General features: G+C 46.6%; 1 long non-coding RNA gene across 1 annotated transcript in view; it reads right to left on the bottom strand.

The window, feature by feature from the left end:
• The window catches only part of LOC139056331 (uncharacterized), a 27,878-nt gene extending 7,839 nt beyond the window's left edge, over positions 1 to 20,039 (bottom strand). Inside the window, exon 1 of the long non-coding RNA XR_011512286.1 lies at positions 19,177 to 20,039. This is a non-coding gene — a long non-coding RNA (uncharacterized lncRNA). The remainder of the gene's footprint in view (positions 1 to 19,176) is intronic.

Genomic DNA, 20,039 nt, shown 5'->3' with positions numbered 1-20,039 from the left:
ATAAAAGTTCTGTCCCCAAAATTTTGGTAATGTGAACAGTTCTCAGAAGTTCCGATAATTGTCTCATTGTTTGCTGTAGCTGCATAATGTTCAGTGTGCCATATTTAATAAACCATGTTCAATGAGCAAACTAAGGCCTCCTGACATCCAAGCATTCCGAGCCAATGTACACCTACCAGTCTAAGATAAAATTAGAGCACAAAAAATATTTAAGCTGACCAAAACACTTTGACTTCATAGATACATAACTTCAGTAGTTCATAGTTTCATGCCAGAGGTTTTGATGACACTGCATCAAGTCTTCTTAAATATCTTAAATTTCTTGCTACTGAAAGGGCCCCTGAAACAGTTTGGAGAAATATTGTAGACGCATAGGGTTCAGCTACAGTAGATTATTCACATCACAATTCGTAGGAAGCGCCGCATGTTAAGATAGCTAGGGACGAGTACAAGTTACCCTCCTCCATAGTGATGCATTTTCTCCTCAACTTGTTCACCGAGTGATCGGGGCTAAGCTCCGCCTTCACTGGCTCTGCGTCATGATGACAGGTCATGTCATCTACTTCCATTTGTCTAGGAGCGAGCGCTCAAAGCCTCTCCAACCTCTCCGCCAGCTGCTTGGCAGTCGATCCCACGGTGTGAGCGAGAGCTATCGAAGCAGCGTGCGCTGCGAGCATTCTGTCGCAGCGCTGAACATGTCTGATATTTCGGTAACCGCAAGCGAGCTGAGCGTTTCAAAGGATGGGTGGAGGCATAAACTCAAGCTAATGAAAAAGCTTTGGCATAGATGTGAGTGGCCTGATTGGTCTGCATGGTCCAGCCACCTGGTGGTACAGAGCTTAACCACCCGAAGAGCTAATATTGCTTTAACCAAGTGTAAAACGTTTTAAAGATTTACAAAAACTATGTGTCCACGATTATGCTTCTGAGAAAAATTTACACCAGCATCAAAGTATAATAGACTTCGCTACAGCTACTGTCCTTGGTTGAGCTTTTGCAACCAGGTGGCTTCACCGTGCAGACTATTCACATTTGCACTTCTGCTCATCCTGTAAAACGGCACAGTCACATGGCCTGGTCTAGTCTGCTTGCGCTTGCATTTACCCAAATAATGGACATGCGAAACACTATTGTGGTAATAATTCTAAGGCGTAAAGTGACGGCCACAAACGCGCAAAATGGCATCGATCAGATAGCAACAGTCTATGCGCTGTAGCCACTCCGCTTGTCTGCTTCCTTGCATAGGGACACAAGGTTGCAGCTTGACATATTGCCAGTTGCTAGGTTTGCGGCCCACAACGTGACAAGGGTGAACCATGGTGCTTGTGAAAGTAAAGATCGAGATCAACACTGACTGTGGGGCTCTTGTTTACACGAAACACGTAACAAAAGCAAACACTTGCTTTGTGCCACAAGTGCTTAAGTGTAGTGAGAAATTGTCCTGGTGCATTCTCGTTGTGTTACTTTCTTTTTATAGAAAAGATTAATAACATTCCAATTATTACGAACATTTGTTCACCATAAAGTTAGAAAAATTATAGATGATGTGCTCAAGGTAGCCTATGGGATAACTCACCATACTGCCATCATTAGGAAAACTTGCGTCAAATAGTTAGGGGTGGCTGAAAATTCAGCCGAGTGACATGGTGCGATTGGTAGCAATGTACGTTTTTAAAACCTTATAATAAATTACAGGCTTTACGCGGAGCACTTAGATATGTCAATTAACGATCAGAAAGATCTACCCTAACAACTCAGTACGTTTGTACAAAATCGTCAAAATCATTTCAGGGTTTTTTACTAATTAGTATCTAAGTATACGCAACAAAAGTATTAATTATCTGAAACATTGCTCTACCTTCTGGAAAGCTGCCATGAGCTGACGTCTTTCTGCTTTCCCTATGCTGTTCTGTGCTGATTTGAGCCAGATTCCGGCTCAGTTTTGCTAAACGGTGGTAAACATTTGTACCACACACCACTGCTACCCGCACGCTGGATGTGATAGCCATTTGCTATCGCCACCGCAGGAAAAAAGCTGGGCGCAACGCGATGAGCAGCTATCGTTTTGGAAAGATTAAGGTAGGCTCCCACCATGTCTGCGCAGAAGCAGTTTAGTCTTTTAAAAAGCGCGGAACGCGAAAAATAAAACAATAAACGGCATTACAGGTAATTGGAGCGCGAGAACTTTACGGTTTCGGTTTCGGCGCAAAAAACGCCAAATGCCACTTGCCCTCTCCACGCACATGTTGCCGTTACGACGTTCGGATTTTTAACATGATGTGGCCGCTACGTTAGTTACGTGAATGCCATAAGCAAGGCTTTTGCAGTAGCTTAGTACAGCACGAACATTTATAGATCTAATCTGAAATTGTTGGTAGAGCACACGGTTTACAAACTTTAATAGGGTTTTCACTTCCCGTTACTTTCGATTCCTGTCACCAGGGGCCTCTCTGTGAAGTGTTTCAAACATGGCGTCCCCCAGTAGCATCAGCACACTGCGCGACTCGCATGACAATTCACCGTGGTTTTTGTTCCAGGAAAGGTAAATGAAGTTTTTTTGCGATGACTGCTTATATTGCAGTATCATTTAGGAGTGCTGTGATGTTTCTGTTGGCGTGCATCACATTTGACTAAGCGTCTCTCGTACGAGCGCCCTTGTTTCAGAGTTGAATCATAGGCTAATGCTAGGAACTTACTTGATCGCTCTCATTTGCTTTTCTTGTTGTCAGTACGTAACATGGTGTTGAGAGCAATGTACGAAGAGGAACACGACGAAAAAGGTTACGTGTTATCCCCGAGCGCAGGGAAGAAAGAGTGTCTTTTCGCCTGCTGCGGCTCTTGACTTTGATGTAAGGCAAAATCGAGAAGACAGGCAAGCTGTAAGCATCAGTTAAAAAAAAAGAAAAAAATGAAGAATTCCACTAGGAAGTGAGAAATAACGGCGTAGGCGTGTTCAGATGAGGACACACTTGGGGGGGGGGTGCCGACTATTCCTTCTCAGCGAAATGTTTTTATATGACGTGGGCATGTGCTCTAGTCCCTCTATAGAAAAGAATCGATCAACCTTTGTGTTAAGAAATTCAGCGCGAATTTGGAGAAAGTCTAATCGTGGAGAAGAGCATTCTTTCGACTTTCAGATTTTGCAAACTTGAAGACCAATCACTTCAAAAATAAAACTTTGTACACTGCCAAACATATTTTTTGTAATAATAAACTATTGGAACTACTGGCCCAAAAAAAACTTAAATTTATGCCACCCACAATCTTTTTTTTTTATTTAAGTTGCTGTACTTTTCTTGTTCAGCAAGCGCCTCTCATTGACCCTGAGATCAGCGGCCATGTGGGGCTATTTTAGACAGGGCAGCGAAGCGAAAAATTTCCAGACAAATCTTCGAAGAAGTTTTTTGCAAATTAACGTAAAAAATTTGCAGCTACACTGCGTATTTATTTTGTAAGAAAATGGCGAAGTCACCAAAATTTTACAGTACACCCTCACAGGAGTCATAAATCTAGTGCTGCAAGAACATTCAGCATTATTTTAGGCAGAAAGATTGGTCCTATTTTTTAGAGCCCTATGATGTGTGTAGTTGTAATAATATCAAAGTTACATTCACATTGCATTCCGAACTCGCTGTTTTTCTGTTACTAAAGAATAGTGACCCAGATTCTGCAGTTGCCTCTTCCGACTCACGAAATGACAGACTTGGGTTTTCGGGGCTCTGGTAACCACATTTTACTTACGGTACGTTAAGGTAGCAAGCATGGGAGAGCGGGCACAGCGAGCTGTTTGATACCCCTGTGACATGGGCACCCACAAACTCCTTTTAACATTGCCGTCTTTATCTCGAGGGAGATGCACTTGGTGGCTCACAGTCACCCTTCTGCTAAGGGAACTTAATGGAGCTTTTGGTCAAAGGAGATTGGCGACACCCCTCGACGGCTAAATGGAGCACTCTCGTGCCCATACTGGTTGTTGTAAAATTGAGATTGTTTGCATTAAACTTTATTGTTGTGTGTGTTTAGAATGTTTGTATTGAATTAAATAAAAGCTCCAGCACAGTTCAGCAGCAGTTGTACTTGCTGCTGCACAATACCCTTGACCTAGGCTGCTTGGCACAGTGTTTTTTTCGTCTTTCAGGGTGTTTACATGAACCCGACAGAATCAGGTTGAGCCGGCTTGTCGGGCTGGAATATACCATATTTATTCGAATCTAGGCCGATAGTTTTCAAATAATCATATTCCAAACCTAGGGTCGGCTTAGATTCGAGGATTTTAAAAAAAACGTGCCAGTTTTTCATTGAAACTGCTAAATATGGTGCATAGCTAGCACCATCTAGAAAAGTCAGTATCGCAGCCGCTACTAGCCGTGCCAGTAGCCAACCGTACACAAGCGAGGTCGCCATTTTGACCTGTGTCGTGTCGGCCGTGGTGTTATCACGATGGCACCAAGCAGGAGATGCCACTACAGTGCCGCTTTAAAGCGAAAAAGTTGTGATAGCCGCAGAGGCATCGTCGAACCTTAAAGCCGGGCAGCACTTTGGCGTCGACAAGAAAAACGTCTGTCATTGAAAGGGACAACAGCAGCTTTTTGCGTGTGCCGCAACAAGGATGGTATTTAGCGGACCAAAGAAAGGCCATCGCCACGAAGTGAAGACAGTTTTGGCTGACTTTGTTCGGACGCAGAGAGCAGCCGCCCTTCCAGTGACAACAGAAGTGCTCCAAGCGAAAGCTAGGGAACTTTCAAGGGAGCGAGGCCTAACGCGAAATGATTTCAAAGCCAGCCGGGGCTGGCTTCAGAAATTCATGAAGTGCTTCGGCTTCAGCCTCCGATGTCGCACTTCAATCACCCAGAAGCTGCCAAGCAATTTCGAAGAAAAGCTGATAGCTTTTCAGCGCTACGTGCTGCGAAAGAGAGAAGCAGCAGGCTATAACCTTGGGCAAATCGACAGCACCGACCAGACGGCTGTGTATTTTGTTATGCCAGTGGCGTACACCGTGAATGAAAAGGGTGCCAAGGAGGTGAAGGTGCACTCTGCAGGCTACGGGAAGCAGCACGCAACTGTGATGCCGTGCTGCAGAGCTGATGGACATAAACTCCCTCCTTATATGATATTTAAAAGGAAGACACTGCCTGCTCGAGAAACTTTCCCAAGAAATGTCATGCTCGCTGTCATACCGGGCGGCATGACGGGCCAGTTGCAGCCACTTGATGTCTGCATCAACAAACCTTTCAAGGATCGTCTGCGGAAATATTACACGGACTGGTTGACTGATGAAGACCACATGCTAATGGCAACGGGCAGCATCAAACGTGCATCACAATCGCAGCTTGCGGGCTGGGTAGCTGCAGCGTGGGACGACATCCCAGGTACTTTGATCGTGTGCTGCATTTTAGAAAGTGCAGCCTATCTAATGTGCTTGACGGTACCGAAGATAGTGCACTGTTTGAAGGTGACAGTGACAAGGAACATAGCGACGAGTCTAGCAGCGATGATGACGTTGAATGAGCTCTGCACGTTCAGATTCAATAAGTGCTGTTTGCATTTTGTGAACGCTGACCTGACTTTTCTTGTTCGGCCTACATTCGAGGTAATATATAGTATTTTTTTTTGTTGGCTTTGGACTTTAGGGACTGAGCCTAGATTTGAGTAAATACGGTACCTGTCAAGTTCATGTAAACATTAGCTGGTTGGACTGAACAAGTGTTGAGTTGGGCTGCCCAACTTGTTTGCAGCGTGTATGCACACGTAGAAGGGTCGGGCCCGCCAATGCCAAGACTTGTGCAGGAACACTGTGATGTCGCGATTTAGGTGCCAGCAGCGGGAATAGCATCAAGATGAGGCCAAAACAAGCACTGTGCAGCCCAACCTCATCGTAGCAATAAGACCCATGGAATAGAGCTGCTGCAGACAGAAACGAACCAGAAGCTCAGTTAGGACGCGTTGGTGTCTCAGCTCGACACCATGTGCCATCGTTGTCTGGACTTGTCAGAAGCGAGTTCATGTAAGCGCGGTCACGTGGGGCTCAGTCAGCCCAATTTTTTACTGCCCACTTGCGTTGGGTAAATGTAAGTGCAGCCTTTGTCGTGCTAGTCATGCAGGGGTAGACCAAATAAGAAAGCTCACAAGGTGACCATTGCATGAAATGTTGCGTTTTAGTATAGTTTGCAGCAGTTTAGGTTGCAGAACGCAGAGCCTACTCACTAGACCGCAAAGGAAAATGTCGATAAGCACAGGGTGGCTAGTGTGGCTGTCAGCACTGCTGTTTAGCGAGCGCATTTTGTTTTTTAACGAGGTGTATCTTTCATGCATCAAATATATTGAATATTTTTGTGGAAGGAGTGTTCACTGTAATAGCTACAAGCATAATTAGCAGTAAGTTACATTGTTGTACTGAATGCACCTCTCACGGTTTCTTTTATAGGCCGTACACAATCACTACTTCCTTGAGGTCGAACTCTTTTATCGTAAAGAAGTTTGTGGGTGCCTGTATGACACAAGCATAAGGCTAGTCTGGGTAAAGTACTACTGCCACTGCTCTCTAATTAAGCTTGATATCTGAAATTCATCCCATTTACATGACCAGTGTATATTGACACGTGTACTTGTCTTTATCGGGCGACAAGTTTTGTCGCCTAACAAATGTTATCGTACAGCGCGGGACGCGCCTGCATGTATCCGAAGTTTCTGGAAAGTTATCGATGCTTCTATCCGCTGTCTGTCGTCGCTGAACGTTGTGTTATCTGATTTCATCGCTTGACACGAATGGTGTAGAATATTTTAGAAGGCATGCGGGTCCCAACGTTTAATCTGGAACATTCGATGATTGCTGTATAAAAGCCGACGCGCTTGACCCGCTGATCAGATTTTCGACGATCGCCGACCGTGTTCGCTGCTATCGTTGTGCTATAAGTGTAGCCTGTTTTGTGGGCACAGGTTCGCCCAATAAAAGTTAGTTTTCTTGTTCACAGTATCGCTACTGTGTTCTTAACGTCACCACCACGTGACATCTGGTGGAGGTGCTTTGCGTTCATGCACCGGACGCCCCCACAAAGCCGTGACCCAAGCCCTCACTCGGAAGACACCAACGTCGACAAGAACCAGCGAGGTAGCCGCAGGCTGCAAGGACTGCCCCCGGAACACGGACTTTTGCCCGAGACGACTAGAAGGATGGCCACCAAGTCCACCCCAATGGCAGCACCAGCGTCACCCGTCGTGCTGCAGCAGCCCAGGGAGCCTCCGACGTTCCGCGGTTCAACTTTCGAGGACCCGGAAAGCTGGCTTGAGACGTACGAAAGAGTCGCTACCTTTAACAACTGGAACAGCGACGACAAACTGCGATATGTGTTCTTCGCTTTGGAAGACGCGGCCAGGACGTGGTTCGAAAACCGAGAAGCCACCTTAACAACCTGGGAACTTTTCCGAAGTGGCTTCCTGAAGACATTCGCAAGCGTCGTACGCCGAGAACGAGCCCAAGCGCTACTAGAAACCCGGGTGCAGCTACCTAATGAGACGACCGCGATCTACACGGAAGAAATGAGCCGTCTCTTCCGCCACGCCGACCCTGAAATGCCCGAGGAGAAGAAAGTCCGCCTGCTGATGCGTGGTGTGAAGGAGGAACTTTCTGCCGGAATGGTACGAAGCCCACCGAAGACCGTCGACGAGTTTCTTCACGAGGCCACCAGCATCGAGAAGACACTCGAGATGCGAAACCGGCAATTCGACCGCCGCACGACCTCGACAAACTACGTCGGAGTTCAGTCACTGGCCGCCGATGACCTACGCGAGACTATCCGAGCTGTCGTGCGGGAGGAGCTACAAAAGCTGTTCCCATCATCACAGCCTCAAGTGGCTTCGATTGCCGACGCCGTGCGTGAGGAACTCCAACAACAACTTGGAGTAGCCCCTGAATCGCCGCAGCGTGAGCCGCAAGCGATGACCTACGCCGCCGTCGCACGCCGTCAAGGACCCCCTCCGCGACCACGCCAGGGCCCTGTCACGCCACAGTTTCGTCGTCCGCCGCCGCCGCCGCCAGCACGACCACCCGTCGCCCAGCGCACCTACGCGAGGAAGACGGACATCTGGCGTGCTCCTGACCACCGCCCGCTCTGCTACCACTGCGGAGAAGCGGGTCACGTCTACCGACGATGTCCGTACCGGGAGATGGGACTGCGAGGTTTCGCCGTCAACGCGCCGCGTCCACAGCTTGGCGAGCGCCCACGTGACATCGCCGATTACCTCGCCGCTACTCAGTGGAGCCCTCGACGGCCGTACCGTTCGCCATCACCAGGCCGCTACCTGTCGCCGCAGCGCCGACCATACACTGGCCCAGCCCGGGGCCGGTCAGCGAGCCCATATCCGGAAAACTATAAGCAGCAACCGATGGAGGTGCGGTTGCTGTTCGTCGAACTGACGAAGATCCTCCGCCGCCGACGAAGACGACGACGAAACGATCTCGACGACATAACAACGACACGCCGCCGTCCCGACGAAGTCAGGAAGGCAAGACTACACCGACGAACGACGACTTGACGACGCGACGTTCCAGCTTCAGTTCAACACGACGCAGCCGTGATCCGACGCCAAGACCAAACTGCAACGCCAGACAAAGAACCACCGACCTCGATGTACTTCTAGACGGCCACGCAGTCACTGCCTTAGTCGACACAGGGGCCGATTACTCCGTAATGAGTGGACACATCGCCGCCCAGTTGAAGAAGGTTAAGACTGCATGGGAGGGCCCCCAAATTCGCACCGCTGGAGGACACCTCATTACGCCGACTGGAATCTGCACGGCAAGAATAACCGTTCATGACCGGACTTACCCTGCCACCTTCGTTATCCTCCAACAGTGTTCACGAGACGTCATTCTCGGTATGGACTTCCTGAACCAACACGGCGCAGTCATCGACCTGAAGTCGAAGTCAATAACGCTGTCGGAAGATAAAGCGATACCGCCGGAGAGCCCTCGTAGTTACCACGCCTTGAGTGTGCTCGAAGACCAAGTGAGCATCCCGCCCCGCTCCAGCATTGTTATTTCGGTCGGCACCGAAATACCCGCTGACGTAGAAGGTGTCATCGAAGGCGATCAACGTCTCCTGCTAGACCGTGAAATTTGCGTCGCAAGAGGGATCGCTCGACTGCATGAAGGGAAAACTGAAGTGTTGCTGACAAACTTCAGCCACGAGTTCAAGCACATCAACAAGGGCACGACGATCGCGTACATCGAGGAAATTGTGGAAACCAGTAATGCGTTTGTCCTCTCGGATTCCGCCGCATCTACCCCGACGACCATGGTTCCCGAACCAGACTACGACATTAATACAAGTCTCCCAGTGATTGAGCAACAGCAGCTCAGAAGTCTGCTCCGACAATACAAAGGCTGCTTTTCGACGACATCGAGGATTCGACAAACACCAGTCGCCAAGCATCGCATAATCACCGAGGAGTACGCTCGACCACTCCGCCAAAGCCCTTACCGAGTTTCGCCGCGAGAACGCGAAGCTATAAGAGAACAAGTCGACGAAATGCTGCGCGACGACATCATCAAGCCGTCGAAAAGCCCGTGGGCATCCCCTGTTGTCCTGGTGAAGAAAAAGGACGGAACCCTACGTTTCTGCGTCGATTATCGTCGTCTGAACAAGATCACGAAGAAGGACGTATACCCCCTTCCACGAATAGACGACGCATTGGATCGGCTCTGCAACGCTAAGTACTTCTCGTCGATGGATCTCAAGTCTGGCTACTGGCAAATAGAAGTCGACGAGAGAGATCGCGAAAAGACCGCCTTCATCACGCCAGACGGCCTCTACGAGTTCAAGGTCATGCCATTCGGACTCTGCTCGGCGCCTGCAACTTTCCAGCGCGTCATGGACACGGTGTTAGCAGGATTGAAGTGGCAGACCTGCCTTGTTTACTTGGATGACGTCGTCGTCTTCGCCGAAAATTTCGACGATCACCTTAGGCGGCTTACAACAGTACTAGAGGCCATCAAGTCATCAGGGCTCACTCTGAAGACAGAAAAATGCCGCTTCGCTTACGACGAGCTTCTGTTCCTAGGCCACGTCATCAGTAAATCCGGAGTACGCCCCGACCCCCAGAAAACAGCCGCCATCGCAAAGTTCCCGCAGCCCACCGACAAGAAGGCAGTGCGTAGATTCCTTGGCATGTGTGCCTACTACAGGCGCTTTGTCAAGGACTTTTCACGCATCGCCGAGCCGTTGACACGTCTAACTAAATGTGATGTTGAGTTCAAGTGGGAAACGCCGCAGGCCGACGCATTTGAAGAACTCAAACGATGCATGCAGTCGCCGCCGGTGCTTGCGCACTTCGACGAGTACGCCGATACAGAAATCCATACTGACGCCAGTAGCCTAGGCCTCGGTGCCGTTCTAGTCCAGAGGAAAAACGGAGTTGAACAGGTGATATCTTACGCTAGCCGGTCACTGTCAAAAGCGGAAGGCAACTATTCTACGACCGAAAAGGAATGCCTCGCCATCGTTTGGGCTACAGCTAAATTTCGCCCTTATCTTTATGGCAGGCCATTCAAAGTCGTCAGTGACCATCACGCGTTGTGTTGGCTAGCGAGTATAAAGGATCCTTCAGGACGACTGGCGCGGTGGAGCCTCAGACTACAAGAATACGACATCACTGTCACCTACAAGTCCGGACGAAAACACTCCGATGCCGATTGCCTATCACGCGCCCCCATTGACCCGCCGCCGCAAGATGACGAAGATGACGACGCCTTCCTTGGCATGATAAGCGCGGAAGACTTCGCTGAACAGCAACGGGCAGACCCGGAGCTAGAAGGCCTGGTGGAATATTTGGAAGGGCACACCGACGTTGTCCCCAGGGCATTTAAGCGCGGATTATCTTCCTTCACGCTTCAACACAATCTCCTCGTGAAGAAGAACTTTTCACCAGTCCGCGCCAACTACCTTCTTGTTGTCCCGTCAGGACTTCGTCCAGAAGTATTGCACGCCCTGCATGACGATCCGACCGCTGGACACCTCGGTTTTTCCCGGACACTATCGAGGATACAAGAAAAGTATTATTGGCCGCGCCTGACCGCCGACGTCGCCCGTTATGTCAGAACATGCCGAGACTGTCAGCGACGCAAGACACCGTCGACAAGGCCAGCCGGATTACTACAGCCAATCGAGCCTCCTTGCCGACCATTCCAGCAGATCGGGATGGACTTGCTGGGACCCTTTCCGACATCAACAACCGGAAATAAGTGGATCGTCGTGGCGACAGACTACCTCACCCGCTTCGCTGAAACTAAAGCACTGCCGAAAGGTAGCGCAGCCGAAGTGGCGAAATTCTTTGTCGAAAACATCCTGCTTCGACATGGCGCCCCAGAAGTCCTCATCACCGACAGAGGAACGGCCTTTACAGCAGAGCTCACTCAAGCCATTCTGAAATACAGTCAGACAAGGCACAGGAGGACCACGGCCTACCACCCACAGACGAATGGTCTTACGGAGCGGCTGAATAAGACCCTCGCCGACATGCTAGCGATGTACGTCGACGTCGAACACAAGACCTGGGATGCCGTCCTGCCGTACGTAACATTCGCTTACAACACGGCGGTGCAAGAAACAACACAGATCACGCCGTTTAAGCTGGTTTACGGCAGGAACCCGACGACGACGCTCGACGCCATGCTGCCCCACGTCACTGACGAAGAGAATGTTGACGTCGCTAGCTATCTCCAGCGCGCCGAAGAAGCCCGACAGCTCGCCCGCCTACGGATCAAGAACCAACAGAGGACCGACAGCCGACACTACAACCTCCGACGACGCTTTGTTGAGTACCAGCCCGGCGACCGTGTTTGGGTTTGGACACCGATACGCCGAAGAGGACTCAGTGAGAAACTACTCCGACGCTATTTCGGACCCTACAAGGTCATCCGACGTATTGGCGCACTGGACTATGAGGTCGTGCCAGACGGCATTTCGCATTCACAGCGACGTCGCGCACGACCTGAAGTGGTCCACGTGGTGCGTCTTAAACCATTTTACGGACGCTAACGAACTTTCCTTATTTTTTTTTCTTTGCTATGAGTGCTTACTTATAATTTTAGATTGTTTGCAGCATCGGGTCGATGCTTTTTAAGAGGGGGGTATTGACACGTGTACTTGTCTTTATCGGGCGACAAGTTTTGTCGCCTAACAAATGTTATCGTACAGCGCGGGACGCGCCTGCATGTATCCGAAGTTTCTGGAAAGTTATCGATGCTTCTATCCGCTGTCTGTCGTCGCTGAACGTTGTGTTATCTGATTTCATCGCTTGACACGAATGGTGTAGAACATTTTAGAAGGCATGCGGGTCCCAACGTTTAATCTGGAACATTCGATGATTGCTGTATAAAAGCCGACGCGCTTGACCCGCTGATCAGATTTTCGACGATCGCCGACCGTGTTCGCTGCTATCGTTGTGCTATAAGTGTAGCCTGTTTTGTGGGCACAGGTTCGCCCAATAAAAGTTAGTTTTCTTGTTCACAGTATCGCTACTGTGTTCTTAACGTCACCACCACGTGACAATATGCCTAGTGGGAAGTGACGCAACTGCAGTGGAGGAGTCGGCGGGGTGTGTTTAGACAAGGACAGATTGTAGAAGCAGTTCCAAATATTTATTTTAGGCACGAAAACCATCCCACAGAATAGGACAGAGACTACTTTGTCACAGAAAAAATCTCAACTGTAAAAAAGTGCTAAAATCGCATTATCAGGCCGCAAAATTTTGCAACTGGAAGAGCGCATGGTATAGAGAGTAGTTTTCTACACATTAAACATTTCGCTATAGATCTATTGAACTAAGGTGAATTCAGTATGTGAAATAACATTACGCTGTGCGACCTGACCAATGAAATTCCTTATATGTTGTGCAGTGTGCATGCACAGATTGAAAAAAGAATGTTCGGTTTGCATTAGTACTTACTTCTCTGAATGGTTACTTACTGGGCACAAATAACACAAATAATTACATTCCGAAGTCTTAAACCTAAAGCTACGGTTCTTCCACTTTCATATAACTTCATCAGACACAGACCTCTCAACCCAAGCTTTGAATGATAAACCCGCCGTGGTTGCTCAGTGGCTATGGTGTTGGGCTGCTGAGCATGAGGTCGCAGGATTTAATCCCGGCCACGGTGGCCGCATTACGATGGGGGTGAAATGCGAAAACGGCCATTTAGGTGCACGTTAAAGAACCCCAGGTGGTCAAAATTTCTGGAGTCCTCCACTACGGCGTGCCTCATAAGCAGAAAAAACCCATAATTTATTTTTTGAATGATAAATTAGTCGATCTCTATAGCCTCGTCATAGCTTCAAAACGGCCCTTTATCACAATAATGATTCTGGCTGCCTGTGCATGATTTCCACCAACTCCAGCTACTGTGAAATTTGTTTTCTTGGAAAGAAAATTGGAATAAGTATGCTGTTGACCTTGATAACTACCCCCATCGTTGAACAGTGAAGTGAGTACCTTAGTATATATGTTGCATATTTTTATCAATAACAAAACATAGCAACATAATTTTGCAGGAAACTGATCACAAGAGATGGACCTCAAGTAATTTTACAGAAATCGGAAATTATTTGTATTTTTTGAAGACAAAAATAGTTGATATTCTGACTTATGATTTTTTTTTACATTTACCATCCAGTTCCTAGCGTTAAAGAAAATGGTAAATACACTCTTTTGTAAGTTATGTAGCACATTACAAATAGAGCAAAAGATTTTCCATATGTAAGCAGTTCTAGGCATACCCAACCAGGAAACCCATCCATCCGTCATGTAAGATGAATCGCTATAAAGAAATTAATGTGTAAAACAAAATAAATTCGAAAAGAAAAATGTTGGCAATATTGAATTTTGAACCTAACACCCCACACTCCAGTCAGTCAAGAACTTTATTGAGGTCCTGAGGGGTCTAAGCCGTTGGAGATCGCACGCGGCGAGCTCTTTGGGCCGAAACCGTAGGCGACGCCCAAATCGGGACGGGAACGTGGTGACGCTCCGCCAGTTCTTGGGCCCTCTGGACGGCCTTGAATTGCAGTTTGAGGTCCGGGCTCCCCGCACTCTAATACTGAGTTTCTTATGCACTGGGCTATATACCCACGCTTGCTGAATATAGCTGAACCATATGAATGTTGTACCGGCAGTACAAAACAAATGTCAAGAACAGTTTCTGTGAAGGCTTTTGAAAGATTTGATGATGGTGGAATAAAAGCCATCTATAGAACCACACGTAGAGCCATCTTGGAGCGTTGTGCATATCATGAAAACTCAGACTTTGGGAAAATGTAATGCCAAACATGCCACATCCACAATGCATTTCAGTGGTCACGTGATGCGCCTTGCATTGAGGGTTCCTTCACCGACCGAAATGCCACTGATCTCCAAGGGCTCGTGTGCTTCGCATCTCGCAGCACAGATACACAAGGAGTCAATGAATTGATATAAGGAGTGATGATGGGTAGCATTGGTCTTGCCACGGTTGCTACTGGTTCAATGTGGGTGGATGAAGTGCTAAAAAGGGCTTATAATGATCAGAGCAATACTAGTGAGGTTGATAGTAGTTGATAGCAGTTGGATTGTGTCCCATAAGGACAGATAAATGTTAATAAGGAGCCAATCGATTGCGATAAGATTTATAATGACTTATAAGGGTTGATAAGCATTTATAATGACTGGCCGGATCAGGTTTGATAAGATTGATGGTGGTACTGGGTTGCATGGAGATGAGCAAGTGGCACAATGATTATGCATACTTGGACTACACCTGTGGAGTTCCTGCATGAATTCTTTGAAGTTTAACCCACCATTTCAAAATGCCAAATAAGCCACCAATTTTTTCTTGTATGTGAAAGTGGAAAGTTAGCATTTTTGTTCATGCCGTGCTATGATTAAACTCAACTTACCTTAATTCTGTGAGAGAGGTTGTATAGATGACTTTTCAATGTGTACAAAACTGTATTCTCTATACCACTCGCTTTTTAAGTTAGAACATTCTGAAACATGGATGTGACATTTTTGCACTTCATCTTATTCAAGATTTTTTCTGTGTGAAACAAAGACGTATGTGGGGAAAGTAGTCTCGGTTACAATGTGTGGATAGGTTTTTCTGTCTAATACAAATATGTTAACAAAAAAAATATTCTGGACCTCTTTTGTAACTGTCATTAACTGATCACACACACGACTCCTCTACAACAGCGGTGTCGTTGCGATTTCCCACTGGCTGGTGCACCGGTCATATAAACGAAGCATTTTAGAGAGCAGTGCCAGTAGTAGTTTCCCAGACCAGCCTTCACCAGCTTGCTTTGCGCTCTCTTGTGTGCTTGCTACCTTAACATATGGTAGGTGAAATATTGATACAGGAGCCCTGAAAACTAGGGGTGTGCGAATATTCAAAAATATTGAATATTTTTAATCATACTCGACTCGACAATAGGTACTCTATAATTTTTGAATATTCTATTGGATAGGAATATTTGAAATAAATTGAATATATTTCTTTCGGTGCAGGAGTAAATACGCTTTATAATGTTTGGTTTTAACCAAGGTAAGCAAGTGCGTGATTTTGTGCTGAATTTCGCGATTTTGTGCAGCTGGCAAAATTTCATTTGTAAAACATGCTTAGCCGCTGGACTTCTAAGCTGTGCAGCGAAGCTAACCTCTCTCTGGCAAAGGACACAGATTTGTAAACAGCGAGGGTGCACTCTTTTGCAGGTTGCAATCCTGAGCTTATTGCTTGTCAGCAAATTCGATGAGTTTCGGCTGGTACAGGGTCAAATGCCCCTGAGTTTCCAGGACATTCATGCAGTATAACAGGGCACAGGTTGGTGAGAACAGACAACCAGCGGAAATTATTCAATTTTCAAGAGATAACAATCTTTTAGTATACCTTACTAGTTTATTTTTGTACCAATGACAATGTAATTGCAGTGTTCCAACATGTTAAACCAACTTGCTAATAAATGCATGTGCATATCATTTGATGTTTCATTGTAAGTAATCATATTCAAACATTTTTATATTTGCACACCCCCTACTGAAAACCCAAGCTCATGTCATTTCGTGGCTTAAAAGAGGCAAAAAAGGTGTGATATTAGTCGCTTTTCCTTACTAACAGAAAAACAGCGAGCTTGGAATACAATATGAATGTAATTTCGATTTTGTTATTCTACATACGAGGAAAATTCCAAATGAAAGTTCTCCTATTTTTGGGGGACATAGAGAAACTGTTAATACGGTGTTCACCACACTGTTGTGAGTGGCGCTTCCTCCACTCTCAAATAAGCCCGTGTGCGCTTTGCTCGGATGCTCAGTCTTGGTTTGGCAGCCATTGAAAATGAAGCTCCCGTTGAACACTACTGCCAAGTGTGAAGTTTGCGCAGTTATTAAATTTTTTAATGCAAAAAGCGTTAAGCAGGTTGAAATTCATAGGTAATTGATGGAAGTGTATGACCACTTGTGCATGGATGTCAAGAACGTTTGCAAGTGGTGTAGAGAGTTTACAGCCGGCTGTACTGAAATTCACGACAAAGAAAGGAGCGGTAGGGCGTCCGTTTCCGAAGAGACAGTTGCGAAGATTGAGGTCATGCATGAAGATCGGAGGGTCACTCTGGGTACTCTCTGCATTTTGGTTCCCGGGGCTTCCCGAAGCACCATCCACAGGATTTTAATGGAAACGTTGCAATATCGGAAGGTGTGTCCAAGATGGGTACCATGGCATTCCACTTTACACCTGAGACAAAACAGTCCCACAAGTTGCGGCATCCCTCTTTGCCCCAGCCACAAAAATTCTAACACAGTCTGCCGATAAAGTCATGGCAACTGTGTTTTGGGACTAGAAAAGGGTACTGTTGGTCAACTTTCTGCCTGTTGAGACAGCAATAAACACTGACAGATATTGTGAAACACCAAAAAAACTCTCAAGGGCAATTCAGAACCGGAGAAGAGAATTAATAAGAATATAGCTGGTAACATACAGGAATTCTATAGCATTAACGAGAGGGTGGCAGGTCTTGTTGTGAAACTTAATAAGAGGTACAAAATGAAGATTGTACAGGTCTATGCCCCTACATCCAGTCATGATGACCAGGAAGTCGAAAGCTTCTATGAAGACATGGAATCGGCGATGGGTAGAGTGAAAACTAAATACACTATACTAATGGGCGACTTTAATGCCAAGGTAGGCAAGAAGCAGGCTGGAGACAAGGCAGTAGGGGAATATGGCATAGGCACTAGGAATATCAGGGGAGAGTTATTAGTAGAGTTTGCGGAACAGAATAACACGAGGATAATGAATACCTTCTTTCGCAAGAGGGATAGCCGAAAGTGGACGTGGAGGAGCCCGAATGGCGAGACTAGAAATGAAATTGACTTCATACTCTGCGCTAACCCTGGCATCATACAAGATGTGGACGTGCTCGGCAAGGTGCGCTGCAGTGACCACAGGATGGTAAGAACTCGAATTAGCCTAGACCTAAGAAGAGAACGGAAGAAACTGGTACATAAGAAGCCGATCAATGAGTTAGCGGTAAGAGGGAAAATAGAGGAATTCCAGAACAAGCTACAGAACAGGTATTCGGCTTTAACTCGGGAAGAGGACCTTAGTGTTGAAGCAACGAACGACAATCTTGTGGGCATCATTAAGGAGTGTGCAATGGAAGTTGGTGGTAACTCCGTTAGGCAGGATACTAGTAAACTATCGCAGGAGACGAAAGATCTGATCAAGAAACGCCAATGTATGAAAGCCTCTAACCCTACATCTAGAATAGAACTGGCAGAACTTTCGAAGTTAATCAACAAGTGTAAGACGGCTGACATAAGGAAGTATAATATGGATAGAATTGAACATGCTCTCAGAAACAGAGGAAGCCTAAAAACAGTGAAGAAGAAACTAGGAATTGGCAAGAATCAGACGTATGCGTTCAGAGACAAAGCCGGCAATATCATTACTAACATGGATGAGATAGTTCAAGTGGCTGAGGAGTTCTATAGAGATTTATACAGTACCAGTGGCACCCACGACAATAATGGAAGAGAAAATAGTCTAGAGGAATTCAAAATCCCACAGTTAACGCCGGAAGAAGTAAAGAAAGCCTTGGGAGATATGCAAAGGGGGAAGGCAGCTGGGGAGGATCAGGTAACAACAGATTTGTTGAAGGATGGTGGGCAGATTGTTCTAGAGAAACTGGCCACCCTGTATACGCAAGGCCTCATGACGTCGAGTGTACCGGAATCTTGGAAAAGCGCTAACATAATCCTAATCCATAAGAAAGGGGACGCCAAAGACTTTAAAAATTATAGACCGATCAGCTTACTGTCCGTTGCCTATAAACTATTTACTAAGGTAATCGCAAATAGAATCAGGCACACCTTAGACTTCTGTCAAGCAAAGGACCAGGTAAGATTCCGTAAAGGCTACTCAACAATAGATCATATTCACACTATCAAACAGGTGATAGAGAAATGTGCCGAATATAACCAACTCTTATATATAGCTTTCATTGATTACGAGAAAGCGTTTGAATCTGTCGAAACCTCAGCAGTCATAGAGGCATTACGGAACCAGGGTGTAGATTAGCCGTATGTAAAAACACTGGAAGATATCTATAGCGGCTCCACAGCCACCGTAGTCCTCCACAAAGAAAGCAACAAAATCCCAATAAAGAAAGGCGTCAGACGGAGATACGATCTCTCCAATGCTATTCACAGCATGTTTACAGGAGGTATTCAGAGACCTGGATTGGGAAGAATTGGGGATAAAAGTTAATGGAGAATACCTTAGTAACTTGCGATTCACTGATGATATTGCCTTGCTTAGTAACTCAGGGGACCAATTGCAATGCATGCTCAATGACCTGGAGAGGCAAAGCAGAAGAGTGGGTCTAAAAATTAATCTGCAGAAAACTAAAGTAATGTTTAACAGTCTCGGAAGAGAACAGCAGTTTACGATAGGTAGTGAGGCACTGGAAGTGGTAAGGGAATACATCTACTTAGGGCAGGTAGTGACTGCGGATCCGGATCATGAGACTGAAATAATCGGAAGAATAAGAATGGGCTGGGGTGCGTTTGGCAGGCATTCTCAGATCATGAACAGCAGGTTGCCATTATCCCTCAAGAGAAAAGTCTTACCTGTGTCTTACCAGTACTCACCTATGGGGCAGAAACCTGGAGGCTTACGAAAAGGGTTCTACTCAAATTGAGGACGACGCAATGAGCTATGGAAAGAAGAATGATAGGTGTAACGTTAAGGGATAAGAAAAGAGCAGATTGGGTGAGGGAACAAACGCCAGTTAATGACATCCTAGTTGAAATCAAGAAAAAGAAATGGGCATGGGCAGGACATGTAATGAGGAGGGAAGATAACCGATGGTCATTAAGGGTTACGGACTGGATTCCAAGGCAAGGGAAGCGTAGCAGGGGGCGGCAGAAAGTTAGGTGGGCGGATGAGATTAAGAAGTTTGCAGTTTCCACGATTAGTACATGACCGGGGTTGTTGGAGGAATATGGAAGAGGCCTTTGCCCTGCAGTGGGCGTAACCAGGCTGATGATGATGATGATAATAATAACCAAAAAGGTGACAACTATGCAGAATCCTTTTCGTATCTCCGAAAATATTCGGCCAATCTGAAAAATTATTTCTGGCAAGCCTTTGGGAAGGGCAATGCGCTCGCTGCAATGCATATTTCAGTTTTCATAGAAAGTGTTTCCGGGCCCCTCAAGCTTTTTGTGGATACTCATGTACCATAAAACTAGTAATTACGAGGGCCACTTTTCTCGGAGTGTATCACTTAGCATGGGGAGGTTGTGAGCAGTGACAATTGTCAAGACAATGAAAGCCGTTCTAATGACCGTGACGAGGACAAAAGTACCCTTAGACTGTGTAGATAATTCTTCGAGGGGAAAAATGGGAAAATGAAGCCATTTCGTTTCAGTGCCTAAGCAAAGCAATTTTCAGGTGCAAGGTGGGCTAGTTGGTTTCTTGGCTGACCTGTGAAACGTGTCACATTTTTATC

Source organism: Dermacentor albipictus, chromosome 2, assembly GCF_038994185.2.
Source record: "Dermacentor albipictus isolate Rhodes 1998 colony chromosome 2, USDA_Dalb.pri_finalv2, whole genome shotgun sequence".
Lineage (NCBI taxonomy): Eukaryota > Metazoa > Arthropoda > Arachnida > Ixodida > Ixodidae > Dermacentor > Dermacentor albipictus.
The sequence above is the reverse complement of the archived record's forward strand: the minus strand, read 5'-3'. Positions and strand labels throughout refer to the sequence as shown.